At 39.4% G+C, this 20053-nt stretch overlaps 1 protein-coding gene and 1 non-coding gene across 6 annotated transcripts in view; both read right to left on the reverse strand.

Annotated features, from left to right (window-relative positions):
* Positions 1–20053, reverse strand: part of Lar (tyrosine-protein phosphatase Lar) — a 160548-nt gene that overhangs the window by 40423 nt on the left and 100072 nt on the right. The gene's annotated exons all lie outside the window — the stretch shown is intronic.
* LOC115563194 (U1 spliceosomal RNA) lies at positions 1654–1819 on the reverse strand. Its single transcript, XR_003980307.1, has one exon. It is a non-coding gene; the product is annotated as a U1 spliceosomal RNA (small nuclear RNA).

The following is a 20053-nucleotide window of genomic DNA, read 5'->3' on the forward strand; positions in this document are numbered from 1 at the left end:
TCTATATATACAGCGTAAAATTGATCTATTTCAGTGACGCCAGTGGTTTAATATCTAAATAATATTAATACAATAATTAAATAAATTCAAATCCCCAATCGTTAGTCTAGCATTTCGTATTTAGCTGCGTTTCGATCTCTATTTTTCGCAGTTATCAGCTCTTGGAGAGTATGCAAATTCGTTGAGTTCATTCTTTTGATTCGACTTGTTGTTATTATTATTGTTTTCATTTGCGCTAAAAACATTTAACAGATGCAACATCTACAATAAACAGCACACGAGCTAGCTGCAGCTCTCTGTCAGTTCTGTCCCTCCTCTCTCACTCTCCTCCATCTCGCTCATCTCCTGCATTCCTTCAACCCCTTATCCAGAGCATTTTCTTACCAACAGACTGATTTTCGTTGTTGTGTGTTTGTGTTTTCAGCGTGAAATTAAAATTTAACAGAGGGACAAAAAACGCAACTCCGCATATGTATGCACTATAATGCACACACACTGCATATATACATATGCATAAATGCAAAAACAAGAAGAAGAAGCGCAACAATGGCAACATCAGCCACACCAACAACAACAACAATAACATTGATGTTGACATTTGACGTCGGCTCTCAGCGTTCTCTTTTATCCGTTAGAGTCTCTCAGTGTTGGCATTTGCAGCCGTTTTTCCTGCCTCTGTCCAATGCCATGCCCCCTCTTTCGTTGGGATTTTCTTTTTCGGACGCTTTATTTATTATTGCAGTGTCGCTGCTTTCCAACTGCATAGCGAAAAACAACAACAATAACAAACCTGACTGAAAACTGTGTCAAAATTAACAAATAAAACTTTTTATTAAACAAATGCACAAAAGTGTATTCTGCTTGTTTAGCCAGTGTGTGTGCGCGTCTGCATGCGTGTGTGTGTGTGGTTGGTTTTGTTGTGGGATACAAGAGAATATGACAAACAGACAGACAGACGAACAAACAACATACAAAGTACAAAAGCTGAACGTAAATATGAAGTTGCATTGCTAGACAGAAAGAGAGAGAGAAACAGAGTAGGGGATGGAGGGAGAAATACCAGATTTTTTCACCAGGGCAAAAGGGTTATAAAATTTTAGTGGAATCGTAAACCCATGTAAAATACACACCCACATATATGGAATATACAACAGTTTCATCATAAAATATATGTTCTATTATAAAACTTTATGGGGCGTCGCGGAGGGAAAGGGTCAAACGAGTACGATTTGAAGTGCATTTTTATTTTTTGACTAATTTAAGCTCTGTGCAAAGTGATATATAAAAAGTGGTTTACCAATCATTCAAAGCTTTGAATTATTAAATACATTTTTCCCTTGGTTCAGTATTAAGAGTGAGAGCGAAAGAGATGGAATACATATTAACATTAATATTTAATCTTTTTTTGAGACACTAATTAGTGATGCAGAAACACAGTGCCGATCGTTTGAAAAACAATCGAATTTTTGCTAAAGCCCAACCAACATGCTTCAGCATATCAACATTTAATATTTTTTGTCATCACTAGCCGTAAATTGCAATACGCTATATTTCTATAAACTGAGTTCAACACTTTTCCTACACTTGCAAATCAGATGATTCACTACTTGCTTTAGCTCCTTCCATTCGATTCACACTCCAACAATTATTAATGTCGGGACGGCGCGAACGCCATTCCCGGCTACCAAAAATTACACGCACGAGTTATTCACATTAGGAATAATCGCAGAGGTCAACTCAGCCGAAAGTGCAATGACCAAGCCTCACTCCGGAGGAACCGCCTTCGTGATCACGGTTAACCTCTACGCCAGGTAAGTATGCTTAATTCAGCATAGACCTAGCGTTACCTTATGCGACCAACTAAAACCGTTTGGGAATTATAAGAATCTTGCATGAACATCTTGCGCCCTGTGCTAGGCAATACTTTTTAATACGACTATGGTTCATAGCAGCCTACGACATTTTGGTTTAATATGATGAATGTTCTAATTATATTTTTGAACTAAAAATAATTTATTATGAATTGCTGAAGAAATACTATTAGTAGCGAAGACATTCTTTATTGCTTCTTTAAGTTATAGTAAGACTTTTCAAGGCAAATATCTTAAAACGTATAAGCGATTAGCAATATTATTTCATGAAAATAATAGAATAGCAAGAGTAAATTTTGAAATATACCATATATATGTATCTGCTTTATTTTGCATCATATTCTTTCTATATGTGAATACTTTACAGTTTTGCTTTAAAGCGTGCATAGTATTATTTTTATTTGCTTGCATCTCCTTTTTAAGCGCTATTCAAGTATTATGCTTGTGCAAATATTTGCCATTGTTCTAAACTAAAAATATGCACTTTTTCAGCGGCTCTCAGATGCGGGCCACATGCAGCACGGCCAACATTGACACCATCGATAAAGCCAGCCAGCAAAAGCTACCACAACTACAACAATACCACACGCTGGTTTAACGACATTTCAGTTAAAGACTAAAGTTGTTGATTTTGATGTTGTTGTTGTTTTTAGTGACTAGCCGTTGGGGACATTGTTGTTGCTGTTGTTGTTGTTGTTGTTGACTATGCGTTGCCAATTTTGAAAATGCAATGAAAAATTCTAAAAGCGAAGGACAGAGCCTGGCCAACTGGCGAACACTTCATTTACAGCATTACGAGAAGGCGTCAAGCGACAAGAGGGAGACAAAGAGAGAGAGTGAGAGAGGTAGTGCAGACAGCAGCCAACGCATCGCTGACCAAACGCAACGCGTCAGTGCGTGTTGTGTGTGCGTGTGCATTTATTATAAAGCCAAGCGGCCATAGAGCGTGCGAGTGAGAGAGATGACGAGAGAGAGAGAGAGAGAGACAAAGAGAAAGAAACGGCTGCTGCTGTCGTTGACTGCCAAATTCATGTGGCTTTTCATGCATTTCAATTAAGCTGCTGCTAGTTGGTGGGGGCTGCTGCGAAAAGTGTTGGAAAATGTGCGAACAATGTATGCAGCAGCAGCAGCAGACATCACGATGTAGCAAGGTGAGAGCGAGAAAGAGACAGACTGAGGGTGAGGGAGGCAGACAGCCAATCCTGTCGCTTTTAATGAATTAGCTAAGTCGTCTCTTGACTTGTGTCGAGTGCCTGCACCTGGTCACACTTTGCTTTCATTTCGTTTTATTGGGATCAAACACACTCACTCACACACAAACACACACACACACCCCTCGATAGACTGTCTTGGCGGCGATAAACATCATTAGACGGCACAAAAGCGACGGCACATAAAGCGCTTTATTTGCATGTTGTCTGCTTTTAGATGCCACTGACCCCCACCAGTCGCACAATAAACAGCCGAAGGCCAAGGGGCAGAGTTGGGCAGGCGGAGAGCCAGTTGTACAAAGCATACGCCCAGGTGCCAGGTGTTTGCATTATTGAGTCACTTTGAAAGGCGCATTTTCACGCCGCATTTTTTTTTTCTTACAGTTTTACTCTGATAAATATGCTGTTTACCCAGGCTTGCCAGAAGGCTCGCACAGAGGTGGAGGGAAATGCTTGCAATACCCTACCGACGGCGATTCACACATTTGCTGGCTAGCTTTAAAACATAGATGCGAATAGAAACCCATTATTCTAGTTTATTTATTATATAATTGGCAAAATTAACGGACAATTTATGGATGCTATATATATTTAAAAAAAAATAGCTCTATATAGAGCAGAAAAAGAATCGATATATAAAAACTCAGCATTGCTGAGTTGAAGATAAGAAATATATCAACAAAACATTGATAAAGCACTATGAGTATAAGTCTACAAGAATTATAATATAGCATTTATGGAATAAGTTTAAGTATTCCATTCAGGTGATAATGAATCATTCGCTGTGGCCTGTTATACCTAGGGATACCAAATAAAATTGATTCATCGATTATTGAATCATAAGCTACTCGAATCTTAATTTCAATGATTCGCCGTAATATAATTGATTAATGATAATTCAAATGATTTTTTCATATAGTTTTGTAGTGCTCATTGTGTTCCTCTTTTCTTGATTTTGGTGATTATGGTTAAAATTAATCGAATAATCGATAAATCATGCCATCATCACTAAATCTATCATTGAGTTGCAGTAGAACATTTTGCACCCAAATAGCTGAGTAATTAAATTTCAAGATAATTTTAATGCACTGAAAAAAAGCGACATAGTTATATGTAGACAAACATCGAGCACCGCAGCTGTAAGAGCATTTCGTAATCGGCTTTACGTATTATACCAAAGGCATTCCTTTATGCTCGAGCTGACTTCGTTGTGTTGGCAAATATTTTAGAGACGCCGAAAGCGAAAGGCAACAACTACATCAACAGCAAACGCAACAGCAACAAAAATTGCTCTGAAGTCAGTTTAAAGAGACTTTGTGACTTTCTGACTTTGGGCTTGGGCTTGGGCTTGGGTTTGGGTCTTCGTCCTAGTGGCGGTTCCCATTCCAGAGCTGGGCTGGCCGAGCTGTGCCTTTAAGGCAGCCAGCAACTAGCCACAAGTAAATTTACATATTTTAATTATTCATGCATTTTTAAGATTGATAAGAGGCGCCCTTTTTTACCACTCGAACAGAGCTTGTGGCAAGGGTCGGTGGCGGCTGGCTGCCTCGACTTGAGTGGCAACTTGGCTAGAAACGCCATTTTTGCCTCAAGTCAGCATCTGAGAGCATTAGCTGGACTCTTAAGACATTTGCATCGAGTTGTTGCCATTGCTAAATTATTAAATAGCTGAAGTGGCAAAAGTATGGATTGTAATTTGTGAAAGACAAATTCCAGGCGAACAATGCGGCATTAAATCAAAAAGTTGCCAAGGTGTTGAGCCAAGTTAATTGATAAAATATTTGTACATGCCTGAAACAAAAATGATGCTCAGCAAGGGGAATGTACTCTGCTTAATGACAAATGGATTATACACTTGTAATTGTTACACTCTTGTCCTTGGCACATGTAATACGCTCGCTTGACATTTCCTTGGCTGCTGAGTGGTGGAAGCCATTTGCTGTTTAAACATGCTTTCTATTCACTCGCAAACTTGGCGGCAACTTTTCTGTGGTCCGATTATGCAGAAAACTTTCTGGGACCAGCAATTGAAAAGAAATCAAAGCCAGCCAAGCCAAACCGAGCCAGCGCAGTCAACAATTGTCGCGCTGTTCAAATGTATTTATAGGCCTCGTCGAAGCCTCTTGAGCAAACAGAAACGCTGCCAGCTTAGCAAAGTTTCAAACCCAAAGAAGTATCTGTGACAAATTCCAAACAAAACATGCTTCAAAATTGAGTGTTTATTGTGTTAAGTACACACACACACACACACACACACACACACACACACACACACACACACGTAAAGAAAGAGATAGAGGAAGCTGTCGGATAGAGTGAGAAGAGTCGCCTGTGGCAGCAGAGTAAATAAGCAGTTTTTTTTTCTTTGCTGTTTTTTTTAGTGGTTGCTGCCGGAAAAAAGGCAACTGGCTGAAGATGTTAGACAATGCCAACAATAAAGCCGCAGGCACGACAAAAAAAGGGAGAGACAAACCAACAGAGAGGGAGATGGAGCATAAGGAGAAGATATAACAAAGTTGCATCCGCAAGACGCCAGACAGACATTTGTGGGCAGTCAACACTTCCTGCGAGCACACTCTCTCCATCTCTCTTTCTCTCTCTCTCTCTCTCTCTCTCTCTCTCTCTCGCTGTCTATCTCAGTCAGTGTCTCTTAATCTGCCTGTCCTTATCTGCTGTCTAGGCGTGACATCAAGCAGCCCATTGATCGGCCTAATGAAGGGCCAACGTTTGCCTAATTGCTGTCGCTTCCAACTCCTCCTGGGCGAGAGCAAAGAGATATGTATATACTACACATCTTATACTGCACTTGGGCGAGCACTTCGTTTGCAGCACAATGGAGGAGTCGAGTGAGTGAGTGGGCCTCAAGGACTGCCCAAGTAGTCCCTAATGATAGCAGTTAATAGTTATGTCTGCGACCAAATTGATTGTGAATAAGCGAAGATGGGGCATGAGGCGATTTACAATAGATGTAGAACTTAGCACAATGTGAGCTGAATTCGAGTGGCTCATAAACAGGAGTTGGCTTTCATGTGTGTTAAAGTGGCGAAAGGGACTCGCTATTGAATGCGGCGGCTATTCAGCAAACAATAGCTAAATATATTTCATGTACTATGCTTAACAGACATGGGACACTTGGCTTTAATTAGACTGTGCTCAAAGCCGATCATCGAATAAGTAATTGCAAGTGAAGCCGATGTAAAACAGACCTCTCATATATAGCAGCTCTACATATGTATGATGCTAAGGCTAGAAGTACTTCATAATGATCTTGAAGATCGTCTACCTTACAGATGCAATGATGCTTTTTTTCATTTCGAAAAAGATTTGATGCATTCGTCTAGCCAGAGGCAAGCTTAAAGCGCGTTCACACTGCGCGCTGTATATACATATATATATTTGAAATATATATATTTGATGCAGTACCCACATCATGTTGTCTAATACAAAATGCAGTACAGTTGCGACCATAAAATGTTTACTGATTACAGTTATAGGGCAAGAGCTTGGCAGGGGTAACAAATTTTGCTGACTCGCTCACTATGGCCCTGTCTCCCTCTGTCTGGCTGTCTGTCAGTCAGTCAGTATCTCCCTCTCCTCTTCCGCTCTCTCTAGCTCTGTGTGATAACTGACGGCCAAGCTGACGAAAGTGGATGTATGTATGGCAATGGCTTCTTCTGCTGCTACACAGTTTGTCTAACTGTCAGTGCATTCGTGATAGTTGCATGTGTATCCACTGACAGGCGACATGCAGCACAGTGTGCGAGCGAGAGAGAGTCAGAGAGAAGAGCGAGAGAGTGAGAAGGTGGCTTACATCTTATTAAGTTTGCATTACGAAGCGGCTGTCCGGATGCTGGTCTGGTCGTCGTCTTCTTAGATGCCAGAGTTTCAATTTCGCTGTCCAGGCCATGCGCCTGTCGAAGACGATTTTAACATATATAGAAATGCAGCAAACTCTCATCTTCTATTACAATCTGCCTTGCTTTCTCCTCCTTCTTCTCCTCCGCCCCTCTGACTACTCAGTACAATTTAATTTAATTTTTTTTTTTTTTTGCTTGTCGTAGACATTTGATAATGCTGCTCCTGCTGCTGCTGCTCGTCTGACTGACTGGGCAGTAAAATGTTGCCGGAGAGAATCTAGTAAGGCAAATGGCATGGAGCCACGCCTACTTTTTGCCCCCAGTTGTCTGGCCGTTATGCGCTAGCGCACTTTTATAAATTTTTAAACTTATGACTCATTTTTATGCATTTCCAGTGACTGCACACTGAAACAAATGTCTGCAAGCGCTGCGGAGGAGGCGAAACCCATCTACCCGCACGCCTCCCTCCCACTGGCTGCTGCTACTGCTGCTGTTGCTCCTCCTGGCAGTCTTTGCCTAATGCGTTCTAATGCAACAATAAATCATTGGAAATCCATTTATATTGTCAACACAAGCCTGACAACCGGCGACTCGCATGCTCGAGGACCATTAAACGCCTGCTGGCATGCAATAAAAATGAAAACAAGCAAAACAAGTTAAGACAGCATGGACCGGGCATAACACCTCCGTCTTGTTGCTGACCTTATTAATGAGCCAACGAAATAAGGCAGAAAGTTAAAGCCAAGCGGACAAGCAACCCGACATACAAATAGCCAAACCCTATTCAGGATACTCTAGAGACAACATCAAGTTTGCCAAGCAATAAAATACTTGAAGAAATTAATTTGTTCAACATTTAATTCTGCTACGTTGAGAGAATTTATTGAATAGCATAAATATTACAATAGCTTGAGGTAGGCTCATTGCCGATTTTAGTATATCTTATATTCCATCAAATCGAATTTTCAAATAATAAATAATGCTGAGAATATGTGTATTAAAACATCATTTATAATTAAGAAAATTCAATTTAATAGAATTAAAAATATAGTATGAATATTGTATATGTATATATAATATATGCTGTATATATGTACATTGTGTATGGGTATACATATATTTATATACTTATACAGCTAGTTTATTTCCATATATTCATATATTTCCCTGCAGCTTGTAATAGCTCTTTTGTGGTTTCCTAAGACTAAGCTGCTTTTCGGGAATATTTTGAAGAACAGAGTTCCATGCGAGCACACATATACATACTCTACTTATTTGTATATATACCTATAGATAATATATAGGAAGTGAGCGATATAGATTGATAGAGAGGGAGAGAGAGAGAAAGAGAGATAGTCAGTGGAGCAGACAGACAAAACAAAACAGAGGCTGAAATTAATAAATAAATTAATAAATTACAAATAATTTATCACGAAACACACGCGTATTGGCAGGCAGTTGCTGTATAGGTATTTGTGTGTGTGTGTGTATTTGTTTGTGTGTTTCTTAATAAGTCTATTAGAGAAATGAAAATAAATTGCGTGCTTTCAGTCGACTGCCAGTTGGCAACGGCCAGGACACAGCAGGGCAGGGAAGGGGAGGGTACGGCGGAGCGCATAGCAGAAACCTAGCGACCCATCGATTGCCAGAGCTGCCAACGTGGACAGACAGCGTCAAAACAACAACAACAACAACAACAATAGCAACAACAATGGCAACAACAAAAGCCAAATTCAATTATAAATGCGTGTAACAGGCATTGACTCGGTGTGTGCGTATGTATGCATGTGTATGAGCATGTATATGTGCGTGTGTGCCTACTACTAAGTGCAAGTGATTAATTTTTGACAGGCTCATTTGTTGTGCGATATTGAAAACAATCAATGCGAAATGCATGGACACGCCCCCTAAATGGCCATAGATACACACACACACACACACATATACATATGTATATAGTTACATGTAATATATTGATTGACTCTCGCATAAAATATGTATAAATGCTGCGTGTTTTGGCCGCAAGTCAAGAAATTGATAAACAATTAGTATAAATATAGCATAAATACATGTAGATGGATATGGGCCAATAAAATGCGGCAAGCATCTGTCGAACATGGCTGCAAATGTAGTCAAAAATAACAAATAAGAAAAGTGTGTTTGTTTCTTTTGGGAATAGGCAGCTGCTCAATATGCCTCGGAGAGGAAACCGTGGGACATTTGCATATTTGAATAACAATCAACGAATAGAAACATCACATTGAATATATATTTATAAAAGGGCAAGGGCATTTTGAGTTGAGAGAAGGGGTGGCAGAAGGAGTCGCACCAGGACAGTTAAAAGCCAAGCGGAGAGGAGTAGAAATTTTCAGCTAAATGTGGATTACTCAATTACATTCAGCAGCAATATTATCGGCTAATTTGCTTTTTTCAGTGTAGCCTGTCAGCTAGTTTTGTTTTTAGACAAATTTAACAGCTGTCGAGTCGAGTTCTAAGTGCAACTGTCAACATGGTCTACGTATTCCATTATTGAGCAGACTTAAGTGCAGCTGACAATGCGTTCGCTCCTCCTCTGCAGCTGCAGTTGAGAGAGACTGCCAACTTGTTTAAATAGTTTCTCTTGGCAGGCTCGAGTGGAGCTGCCAACTTGAGTCGGCTTATAATTGAAAACTAACTTGCTTAACAGGTTATCTGTGGCACCAACTGGCATAAGCCTACTCAAGTGGAGCTGCCAAAATGTCTTGCCAAGGACGCACTCTCAACTCAAATTTTACGTATTTGCAGAACTATGCAAAGTGCCTCAAACTGTGTTTTCGCAGAGGTGCCAACTTGTTGTGTTCTCAGTGAGCCTTGGCAACTGAAGCTGTAAACTTGTGTGCTTTGTTTTCGTGCAATGAAATAAGGTCAAACAAATAGTTTTCCACTGTCAACAGAAAAACCCACTTGCTCTTAATCAATGTGGATGGATAGTGGAACTGCCAATTCGACCCGAATGCTGTCAGTGTAAAATAAGTGAAGCGAGTGAGTTGAAAAGCTAAAGTGAGATAAAGAACTGAATACAATCGGATAAGATTATGATTCAAATTTCCAGCGAATAGGCAGAGCAGCTTCAAGAAAGGAAATATATGTACGTTTCTTTTTTTTTTTTTTAATTCCTTAAGGCTTTGTAATATATTCTTATAAATTGTTGATATTTAGCTCTAAAAATACTTTTACTTTTTTACTTAAATTCAGCTAAAGTCTGAGTAATTATATCTTCTCTTCAAAAGCAACCGCCACGTTTACCTTGACCTCTACTTCCTATAGTTCCATCATCACCTTTCCCAGTCTCGTATCTCTCATAACCGGTCTCCCTTGTTATTTAGATATTTCACGCATAAATCGCTGTATTTAATGCCTCAAAACCCACTAAATCGTTCGCCTGCTTCGCACTGCCATTCATCCAGCTGCTGATTTCTGTTTTTTTCCAATTTTTTTTTCATCATGCAGCACGTTTTTACGAGTATCTTTCGTGGCCCAAAAAGCTGAAATGTGCGTTTTGGGTAAAATTATGCCATAAGCCACGTGCTGCGTACAAAGCAGCAGCAACTGTAGCGGCAGGAAAAAAAAAAAAAAAAAACAACCGAAAAATACCAAAAATTATATCGCTGGCTGTGCCCAAAACAAAGCACAGTGAAGCCTCTAGAAACCGCCGCGGCACGGCTATAATGCAAATTTATGATCAGAATTCAATTATGTGCTTATTGGAACGCAGCTGCTGTGCTGTGGTGTACTGTGGGTCCCTCCGCTGCTCCTACCTGTGAGCAGGCTGTGTCCTGCTGGGCGGAAAAGGCAGTTAATGCTGCGCAGTTTAACGCTTAAAGCCAAAATGCTATGATTTACACGCACACACACACGTACACACACAGATAGACAGACACGCAAAAGCAATTGCATTTGTGGCTTAAAGTGCGTGGCTCGCATTTTACGAGCCGCCCACACACCTCGAATAGGCGTGGCACTGGCGTCATTAAACCAGTTAACAAATAAATACTTTGCGGCCTCTCGTCACAGCCAAAGGGCCAAAAGGCGCTGCTCTTTGCGACTTTACGACCTTGTAACGCTCCACAATTTTATGCCCTACACCAGGGAGTGCTGATGCAGCATGGGCAGCCGAGAACGTAGCATATTAGCTGCGGCAGGGCATGCATGGCCCACAATCAAGGCTTAAGCTGAGGTAATGTTGCAGATAAAGGCAGGTAATATATAGGGAATATGCCAGCGCAGGAGTCGGAAAATACAATCTTACAATTACAACGGAAATACTTAGAGAATGTGCGGAATATGTAACTCAACAGCAGAACATGAAAACGAAATATTCTGACTAAAATATAGAAGGAAATAAAATAATTAACAGAATTATAATATAGAATTTAAAAAAATAAAAAACAGCTCGAAATAAAAAAAAAAAATTTTGGGAGTTCTTCCCTATGATTACCAATTTGCCCGTGCGAATGATTTGCAAACGAGAATATGTAGTTTTACATAAAGACAGAAAAAATGCAAATAAAATAGCAGAACAATAGCAGAACATACAAGGAAGATAAAACAGATAAAAAGGACTTTGGAAAGGTTATAGAAGAAATCATAAGAAAAAAAAAAAAGACCACTTTTTAAATATGAGATGAAAAATTAAATGAATTTGAATTATAAATAATTTTTAATTCTATAATATCCATAAAAAATAATATGAAGGACAGATAATCTTTTCACAATCAACAAACAAACTACAATTAAGAGGCAAGGAAGGCGCAGGAGATTGAAGAACATGCAGATCAAGGATTCAGCATAGATACACCTTTCAAGATAAACTTCTAAATTCAACAATGGAAATACATATATGCTTGAAAATGGCTTATACAATTTGTATTTTTATAATATCTATAAGTAGATGTATAAGTATAAGTAGATGTAAAGCGCTTGAGACATGCAGATAAAGCTTTAGCATAGATGAACTTCTCAATGGAATAAATTCGTCTCACTTGTCGCGATGCATGGGTGGACTATATGAATTCCTGTCAACTTGGACAATTTTCAACTTGTTTTTGCCTTCTGTGCAGGGCATCTAGGAGGCGAGTTTGAGGAAACTGCTGTGACTGTGACTATTTGCTTTGTTTTATTGGCTGTCTTGTTTTGTGCGCTGGACCCTTTGGTCGGCCTTTAATTGAGCAGAACGCATAGTGCGAACACAACTCAGCCCAGACTGGCTAAAAGTTTTCCCATAGTTGATTTCATTTGTTGGCTCAGTTTTTACGGGGCAACACGCGTCCATGTATAAATAATTTGAAATTAATTACATGTAACATGTTACTCTCTCTGTCTGGCCATTGCTGTGTTTGTTATTTCGTGTCGTGTTTGTTCTACTCCTTTGAATTGTTGCTGTCTTCTTTTTTGTTCGGAGAGTTATAAAATATATACGACTATACGACTGACTATATATGCGTTATGCGAGCACGAATGGGCAAAAACTGGCCATGCCAGCTGCCAGTTGCCAGAGCGAGTTTGAGGTTGACGACGACTGCTGCACACAGATTTATGGCATGCAATTAACAATGCTGGACATTAAGAGCAAATACAACAAGAGTCTCATATTGAGTAGAAAGCGAGAAGGTGTTAAGGACTACGAGTTATCCTTTACCCAATCAGATTGCCATTGCCGGTTCGTAGTCTAGTAGTCTAGATACGGTCTAATGCCGTTTTTAGTTCAGAGGAACATTATATTCTAACTAGTATATACTCATTTCTTGAGAGTATAAGGACACAATAAATGGGAATATTTACTCAATTTGATGCTGGATGAAGTATACTTGAAATACATTAGCAAATTGTCAATAAAAGTATATCTTAGCTATTTAGCCATTTTCTTTTTTTAATAAAATATATTACATCCAGTTTCTGCTCAGCTGAATACCAATGCTCGATTTTAAAGTAAACTACTTTATATCAGTTATCATAATAAAATATTTTATATCAATTATATACGTATCTCGGAAATATTAATATTAAATATCTCATAAGAATATATAAAATATATCTTACTTCATATAAGAACAGTTCGTCTTATTTTCATAACATATATACAATTTACTGTCGCTTACTTACTTTACTTTGCTTTGTTCATAATTAATTAGTAATTCATTAGTTACTCTCGTTTATTCTTCACAATAATATACAAGTTTACTTCCCTTTCCCTGATCCATGTCAGCTGGATCTCTTTTTATCTCTTTTACAGGGTATCACAAGCAGTTACAGTTTACAAAGCCAATACATTGACAGCTAACGGAATGGACACGCGTGTACACACGCATACACAGACACAGACACTTTATAGCATACTTTTATGGGCAACAGGAGTTTTTATGCGTTTTTGCATTCGCATTGGGCTTAAATGTTTTTGAATTTAAAGTTATAATTAAAAAACTTTGGGTGCGCACGCTGTTGGTCATTTAATTGGCTCTTTGTTACGCTTGCTGTATGCTCCCCTCCCATGCCCTGGGTTGGGACCCTGCCCGCTCATGTGCTCCTGCAATTGCTATTCAATGCTGCGCTGCCATTAAATCTTTCATATGTAAATGACATGTTAAACATTCAAATAGACTTGCATAAAGTTGCATAATTGCAATTTTACGTTAAGCGCGAACCACAATTTTTGCTGGCCATATAATTAAGTGGCAGCCCTTTGCTCATTTTTGGTACCTCCCATACTATCTAAAAGAGTGCGTGCTGTGTGTGCGTGAATTATTTATGGGAAATATGCTCATTAAATGTAGAGCTGGCAGGCAACACAGTAAAGTGCATATTGCATTAGTCGGACGCCACAAAAGTATCCTATGAAATATTATTAAGTGTCATCAAAACAAATGGCATTTATTTAGGAATGCTCTATAGAAATGATACAGCTCGATAAATATTTTAATATTTCATAAACATACTTTACGACACACACAAAAAGTAATAATGGTTTTGAAAAGTCATTTCTTCATAAAATTTGATTCATAAATTTCTACCTTTTTCATAGTTTAAATCTCTTTTATTTTGCTGATAATTTGCTGTATTCGCAAACATCAATTCTTTGATTTGTATTGCATTAAAGAGTCAAGAGTTACTATAAACCATTTGCATTTGTTCGGTGTTCGCAGCGTATTTTGGTTTATTGTTGTTTTAATTAACCGCTGCAAGTTAAATTAAGACAGTAACATGACAATAGCAATAAAACAAAAAACAAAAAATAAATAAATAAAAAACCAGCCTTGATTCAGACACACAAACCCAGACACAGACACACATGTAGCAGAGGGCATAAACCCACGCACACACACACGCGGACCATAAAAAATGCCGGAAATGCCGTTGAAAAAAACTAATAACCAAACGGAAATGCAGAAATGCACAGTTACATACATTCCTCTTCGGCGCTCTGCCGCTCTCGCTCACTCACTGGCTATAGCTGTCTCGCTCTGAAGGTAACAGCCATAAAGCTGCGACATTAAATGCATAACGCGAGCTGACAATCCGCAAAAAATTTAATTAATTTCATATGCACGTCGAGTTTTCAGTTGCTTTCTCTCTCCCTCTATCTCTCTCTCTCTCTCTCTGTCTCACTGTTTCTCTCTCTCGTTGTACAGGTCATAGTTCTCTTCTTTTTTTTTTAATATACATATAATATCCCAAGAATATTATTTTGGTGGGGTTTATTTGTTATTTTGCTGTTTTGGCATTCGCATTCACATTTCCATTTCTGCTTGACATATATTAAATTTTTACTTGTTTGTATCATTCAATGTTCAGCTGCTGCCCTTACCTATTTCTCTCTTTCTTTCTCTCTTTGTCTCTACCTGTTTTCGCCCTCACGAACCTTTGGTTATTTTTATAGTCTCACATTTACATAATTAAATTAAAAACATTATTGGTCGCGTGCTTTTAGCTTTATTAATTTTTGTGCTCCATTTTGTAGCATATGTCAGCATTAGGGCAGCATTCTTCCCTCCGTTCCTTTCCGTTCCGTTCCAACATGTTAATTACATTGCCTGCTAGTTCATTTGATTAATATACTACTTTACGGCAGAAAATAGACAACAATAGACAGCAGACACAACAGCTGAATCAATGGGGAATTCATCAGTTGTCGATCAGATTTCTATGCCCTCTGCTGTGTCCGTCCTTCGAGTCCACATTTCATTAATGCATTTGCTAATGTACTTTCCGTAGACCTTTTTAATTTGTCTTAATTATATATTGAGAAAAGAATATGGTCAATTTAGCTTCCTTATACTGAGGGTGAGGCTAACTATTAAAGCAAAAGTTTTTTTTTTTATTAAATTGCTTTGCTCTATTAGCTCACTTGTTAAGTTTCTAAACTTATATCATGAACAACAATCTATTGCTTATATATCTATCTCAAAATTTGTTTGATAAAGGAACTCAGGATTGCTTTCAATAATCCAGCCTTCTTATATCAGCTTAACAATAAGCTTATATAAGCTTATAAATGGCCCTTAAATAATTTGGAGTGCATTTTGCATCGATTTTTTTTTGCGCTTGCATTATGCTACGTACTTTATAGCCTCGAATGAAAGTTAACATAAATTTCGAGTTGTCAAGTGCTTCTGAACAAGGCTTTAAATATTATCTCATCATTTTTTACCCTATTTATTTATTTGTTTTTGTATAGATTCAGCTACGCAGCTCTTGAAAATAAATATGAATTAAAAAGCTGCATTCATTTTATGCATTTTAAAGTGTGTTCTGCTCTGCCTTGTTCTCTGCTCATTGGGCAGTGGGCGGGGCAGTTGCCTAGCACTGAGCTTCCACTTCAAGCGCTGATTTGCGATTAAATGCGCTTTTTTATTTTTTATTTTCATTTATTTTTTTTGCTCTTGCTGTTGATGCTGCTGCTCCTGCTGCTGCTGATGCGCACTTGGCGGATGAACAACTTGGCAAGTGGCATACAATTAATTGAAAATGTGGGCGCGGATGTCGGGTGTGGGTGGGTTTGGGTGTGGGGGTAGATATGACAACAACATTAAGCTCTTCGCAAAACGAATGCTAAGCAATCAAAGCTTGGAAAAGTCGTTTTTTGTTTTTTAATATTAATTATAGACTAATTAACAAAATGCTCACTCAACGCTCCGTCCAGTCGTGCATGTGTGCGTGTCCGCTGCAGTGACAGCTGCAAGCATCAACATCAGCATCAGCAGCATCAGCAGCAGCAGCAGCGGAAGCAGAAAAGAAACGAAAGTCACTCGCCAAGTCTATATTTAATTGCTTGCTTTTGCTGAGCGGAACAAAGTTGTTCGGATTGTTGTCGTTGTTGCTGTGCTTGTTTGTGATATGGACATCAAGCGAATGCGTAAATAAATGCTAAGAAAACTTTATAATTATGCTAATTGTGGCCACAAAGACAGTCGACAGTCGACAGTCGACAGTGGGAGTTCGCCAAGGCGGCCGAGTTTGATGTTTGGCAAAAAACTTCTTGTTTTTAGGGAAATAGCTGCAACCCGGGCAGTTTTCAGCCCAGCCGGGCATCCCTCAACCCCTTTAACTACTCTACTACGGCGTGTGGGTCTGTCGCTCTTGGACCATAGATATGCAAATGTAATTAGTTGCATGCCACAGCGGACGCACCGGACATGCAGGCGGTTACACGGCGCCAGCTATACGATGCAGCGAAACAATTTATAGTGAACATAGAATTAAAACCACAAAAGCAAAACATGCTAAACAAAACGACACAACAGCGGCACAGAGAAAATAAAGAATAGAATAAGAACAAACATAGAGCAAGAAAAGAAGAAAGCGATAGAAAAATGTATAAAACTGAAGAAAAATGCAAACTGCCAGACTGGCGGGAGTGGCGCACGGGCAGCGGAGCGGAGCGGAGTCGCTCGGCTAAACCAAGATTTATATGCAACAAAAGAATTAACTTAAACAATGCTCCCAACTCGCGCTTGGGCAACTTAGGGATACCCTACACAGAGCACAGAATATAGCTAAAATGTGCTTAATATTAGCAACAATATTCACCAAATGAAAAAAAAAAAAAAAAAAAAAAAACTGGGTAATGGTCATTTATTACGAATCAATTAAAGTATTGATGCGACATAGCTTTTATTTACTTCATTAGGGAGCATATCTCGTGCGATAGCACTACAGTGGTTACGATATTTAACGTTAAGTGAGTTGGCTAGCGCCATAAATAAATTAAGTCGCGCCATCTAACGGTCGGTTTTTGTATAGCACCTTTTCTCAATAAATTCTATTAAATAAAAGTATGTTTACCATGAAAATTAAATATAAATTCATAGATATAATATTTGTATTACTAAAATACCTAATCAAGAATATGGGTATCTTGAACAGCAACAAGCTGCATAGATACTGCTTAGTCTAGCATATATCACACATATAAAGCATGCGGGGTGTAGCTACAAAAAAGGCCAACATAATAAAGACGTAGTGGAAGGGACTCACGAGCAGAAGGCCAAGCGGCTAAAAAAATGTGCATAGATTTGGCCACAATGGCAGGCACACGACAGGAACCAGCGAGAATAACGTGGCCGAGAACAACAACAATAACAACAACGAATACAAATTGCAACAAAGAGTGCTAGCCAAGCACGACGCGTATAAATTTGTAATTCTTGATGCAACCGCAACGTTTATTAATTTAAAATTCAATTTAACATGGTCAAGAGTCCGCCCCTTAGAAGGGCGTGACTCTATGTTTGTGAGCATGTGAGTGTGGGTGTGTAAATGGGTGGACTGTGTGTGTGGGCAGAATCAATAGATTAATGCAACAGCAATTAGTGTGATCGAGCGTCTAATTGTTTTTGCCACGGCAAAAGAAATTTAAATTGTTTGCTCAGGCTAAGGTCGAGGCATTATTAATCTAATGCCAGCCACAGCTACAGCCACAGACACAGACACAGATAGGACCATAAAAAGCAGCAGCAACAGCAGCAGTAACAGTAAAAAAGGACCCGCCATCAACTGCAACTGGACACTCAAGTGGGGAGAGAAAAGCAAAAAACTCATGTTAAGAATGATGGTTGCTGTAGACGATGATATAGGGACAAGCACTTGATTGCGTTTACGAGTTTATGGAGCAGAATAGCTGCATAGCTGAGGAGGCGCGGGGCGAGGCAGTGGGGTCGACTGGACGGAATTTAAGCTAACATTAAGTGAACAAAATAAAATAAGAAGCTAACTTACAAAATATATCAAATAACAGATCTACTATTATCAGATGCACTGCTTTTCTTATTTAGATTATTTTTCTTGAACGACAGAATATTCGATACGGCATACAATCTAATAATTCATATATTGTTGCTGCTCCAGCTAGCAAGTAATTTAATGGGTTCTTAGTTTCCATCAAGGCAGAAAGATATTGCACTAAACGAATAAATTCTTAATGTACGATATAAATTTGTATATGTATATATTTGTATATGCTTCGCGAGAGTCGAGAATTCCTTGAATAATACATATGTTAAATAAAATCAATTTCATTTAAAGGATATAATATGTCATAAAATTGGTTTAATGGCAACTTCTCTTTTAGCATATTCAATAAGCAATGCTCGACAAAACTTTTATAGCGGCGACAGGACATTAAGAAGAGGATGTTAAGTGGATCCCATCTAGTTTTATCTCTTAGCAGTTGATCTAAAACTCGCTCACAACAATTTCGATAATGTTCTGGCCCAACTCCTCAATATATATATTTTTTTAGCTGGAGGGAAAACTGCAGTTTTAAGCTACAACAAACTGAAAGTGAGAAGTGGCAAAAAACTCACAAGAAAAGCAACTGCTGCAACAGCGCCAACAACAAAAAGAAGAAGAAGCAGAAGAAAGAGAAGGCATGCGACGGGCTGCACATTAAACACAACTGACAGCTGCAACATACGTCACGTGGTGTTGTCGTAAAGTTGCCACGAGACGAACCCCTGAAGGGGCGAATGCAAAGAAGAAGAAGCCGTTGCTAGCACAGTGTATGTGCCACACACACACATACATGTAAGCGCACGGCTAGGACACATCGATGACTGTGGGGCATTTTTAATGGAAACTCATTTTTGAGGTTAATTGTAAGCAAAAGATGGCGTCGAGGAGGAAGCGAGAGGGCAGAGAAGGGGAAAAGAGCGGAGAAGAGCGGGTTGCCAGCGACAGTTGCACATGTTGCCACAGAGAGGGGGCGCGGCGGGGCACTGCAGCTGGCTCAAGGCTAGAGCTGCGTTCATTGTACAAAAATATGAAAAGCACAACGTGTGGTAAACGTTGGCTGCTGCCCCGCCTGGTTGGCTGGCTGGCTGGCTGGATGGCTGGCTGCATGCCACAGAGCTGCCTGCTGTGGGGCAACTGCGAGGCATGCCACAGCAGCAGGAGAAACAGCGGCAGCTGAGGTTGATGTGCGGCACTGCGTTTTATAATGAGCGGAAGGTTTTAAAGCGGCTTGCGTTGTGTTCCATACGCTGTTGTTGGTGTTGCAGCTGTTGTTGTTGCTGTTATTGTTGCAGCTGTTGTTGCCACTGCTCAGTTGGCCGGGCAAAACGCTTGCCATAAGTTGGGCTCCGTTATAATCGGGAAAGTATGGTAATGTAGAGCACTCAAACTGTGCGCCGTTCTCGACTCGGGTCGAGTTGAATGTAAAAGAGACTCTAGCGGCATTTGAAAAAGTAAATTCGCTTTTTTCTGTTTGCCGTTGGCTGGGTGTTGAAAAAGTTAAAAGCTGGCTTAAGCCGTGAAAAATAATTGTTGTGAAATGCCATAAAGGGCGGCGAGCGCGCGGTGTCAGAGTGCTTAAATTTGGTATACAAATCAAATGCAGCTTAGGCGTTGAGTAGTCTATATGGTTTAATGAAAGAGTGGCTTACAATTTTCGCTTTGTGGCGGTGTTCAAGGAGCCGAGTGCTGCTGGCTGATTTTGAAACAAAAGGAACAACATTTATTTACGGAATATGCATTTCGGTAATGGGGCAACATAAAGCTAATCTCTCAAAAGAATGAACGCATTAGAGTGCTTAATAGATAAATCCAGTTGCAAAGGCGATCAAAGGTATTAGACAGAAGTCAG

The sequence above is a fragment of the Drosophila navojoa genome, chromosome 3, assembly GCF_054131105.1.
Source record: "Drosophila navojoa isolate 15081-1374.11 chromosome 3, UAZ_NAV_1.0, whole genome shotgun sequence".
Classification (NCBI taxonomy): Eukaryota; Metazoa; Arthropoda; class Insecta; order Diptera; family Drosophilidae; genus Drosophila; species Drosophila navojoa.